The sequence below is a fragment of the Clytia hemisphaerica genome, unplaced genomic scaffold, assembly GCF_902728285.1.
Source record: "Clytia hemisphaerica strain Z4C2 unplaced genomic scaffold, Clytia hemisphaerica genome assembly, whole genome shotgun sequence".
Classification (NCBI taxonomy): domain Eukaryota; kingdom Metazoa; phylum Cnidaria; class Hydrozoa; order Leptothecata; family Clytiidae; genus Clytia; species Clytia hemisphaerica.
Genome location: NW_027104206.1, coordinates 519,039 through 521,829, shown reverse-complemented (window position 1 = coordinate 521,829; position 2,791 = coordinate 519,039).

Below are 2,791 nucleotides of genomic sequence, written 5' to 3'. Positions count from 1 at the left end.
TGAGAGTTTTATATTTTTCTCTTCTCTTTATGTCTTTCTTTTATTGTTGTTTATTGATTTTCTTTCTCACAAAATAAATTTCGAATGCAATTAAAACGTTCGATGCAAAAAAAATGTAAGAAAAAACATTAAAATCAATTTTGTAAACATTGGCGCAGCATTGGAGAGTGTGATTAACGATTAATTGCTCTCTACAGGATGCAATTAACGATTAATTGCTCTCTTTGAGGGCGTGCCAAATAAGAAAAAATAACCCATCGTGCGATTAGAGATGTAATTTTACCAAAATGGTGATAATCTTTTTACAATGACCTCTTTTAAACCCCCAGATTATCCAGATAGAAAAATTAAAGTTATTCAATATGTCTGTCAAAAATTCCACTTCTTACAAAGCAATGTCAGTGAAAAAATATGCATATTCCTTTTCAGAGCGACTCCCTGTAAAAAGTAAAAAAAGTTTGATTATAAAATATATCAAGTTTTGCTCGATAGTGAGAGAAGAATCTCTCGAAACGTAGCCAAATGTAAATCTTGATCCACAAGCCACTATAAACTTGCAATATGTATATCAAGTTTCTATCGAACTAATGAAATACATGACATTATGCTCTCTTCAGAAATTATGTCATTATTGACAAATTAAGTAAACACGTTTAAGTGTGTAAATAGTAAAGCACTCTAAACACATACAGTAAAGTGATCTCTTAATCAGTGTGGTGCATCTATTAATGACAAAGCTAATATGATTTAAGTGGGTGTACTATTTTTAACAAAAGAAGGAACTGCAAAATGACACTTTTTCCGGTCTAGAGGTAATTAAAAACCAATCATTTGTACGCTTTCTTTCTAGGAGCATCCAAAATTTTTGAAGCCTTCGGATGTTCTCAACTTTTTGAGTTTTGAATCTAAAAATGGTCTTAACGTGTTCTTATTTTCACCATTTTGTGGACATTCTTATTCATTTCCCTAAGAAATTGGGTTTTTTAGAGTTCGCAAACCCTTAAAAATGTTCAAGGTTTTATTTTAGTCATCGAAGCCATATGTTCTTGTATAGTTTGTTCCTTATAAAGAAAATGTATCCGGAAGCCTCTGACAAACACTACGGACGGAACCAGATAATATGACAAAGAATACACTTCTCTCATTCACCTTATCATCAATCACCACTCGAGGTGTCGGCCGCCACAACACGCATTTTCATGTATCCTGTGTTTTTTTGCGGCGGAGACAGCTGATTCTTTAATCAACTTTATCCTGACCTATTGAGGACGACGGCACCTGTAAAATCTACTCTTTTACCGCCTTTGATTCTACGATCAAAATATTTGTAACTGTTCTGAATCCTCAAGTCATTTTTCCCGTCCCAAAAAGACTGGAATCGAGCTCATTTGTATGATAATCCCACCCTCCAAACATCACCACAGCTTAGAAACTGTAAAAACAATCTTTTCCATACAAATAATTCAATAAGAACAACGAGGCTAAAAAAATGAGAACAATTTGAGAACAATCTTCAGCTGTACTTGGAGTCGGAGCATCATGCAATTTAAGAGTCAAAGTAGCAATAATTGGTCATGGGGCCTAAAATGCATCGATTTCGACCTAAAGATAAGAGTCAGATAAGAAAAATTTCATACCCAAAGTAGTGAATAAGAACAGACGGGCCACAGCGAAAATTTCCCCTTCACCAAAACTTTTTAGTAATTCAAAGAATATTTTTCACATAACAAACCAAAAAACTTGGCAACCTCAAAAGCACAGGAAAAGTGTCCAGGCTTTCGCATAGCACAAATGGAAAGTGATTTTACGCTCGGTTAAGCTTCCAGAACAATCAATCAATAAAACGGTTAACAAAACACGACCTTTCGTTTCATGAAACAGCTCTAAAACGAATGTGACCGGTAACAGAAACTACCCTAGTCAACTTCTCAAAGCCAACAATGATTATGATGGTGTCATCATTTTAAGAAAAAAGGTATCATAGGTCATTTTCAACTCTCGTTACTACCTTCAATAGATGACGTCTCAAGAATCATGCTGAGACTGAACCTGTATTTAGACGTGGGAGTGTTTATACAAATAGGTTTATTATTGATTAGTATAGAATATATATACCATCAATTATTTACGATCATAGAGATTATAGAAGACCGTCATCAATAGCAGTCACTGTATAAAGATTTTTTAAGATTGTGACCTTATTAATAAGGTCATCATGCTAAATGACCTTATTTGTCTAAATCTTATAAGATTAGATAAACGTGTATCATATCCTAACAGCGATATACTATCTGCTACTTTGCTTTGAAATGATCACCATTTCTCTGTAAGAATTACCTGATCAGCCCTATCTACGCCGGCCTTGACTCAGCACCGGCCCCTACTACGCAAAAGCTCAATTTTCCCCATTTTTAACCCGGCCAGCCGTAATAACGCTAGCGACATAAAAATAACGCCAATAAAGGCCGGCGTCAAAAGGGCCGATAAGGTAATTGGAAATTTCAAAGTGCCAGTTTACAATCGGCAACTACCACCCCCAAAGCGGCCGATTGTATGGGGGCGCCGAGGGCTACAAAAAGGCGCCTACATTAGACTACTAATTTCAGCGCCCCTTTGCTTTTTTACACCTTAGAATTAGCAGTTTTCAGCCAGAAATAGAAAAAAAACTTAACAATTTTCGTGCGCGCTGCGCTCGTGTGATTTCGAAAAGCTATTTTTAATACGGGGCGCCAAAATCCCAACTTTAGAAAATTGCTTCCCTATTTTCGCCAAGCTTTGGTCAAACCACAAC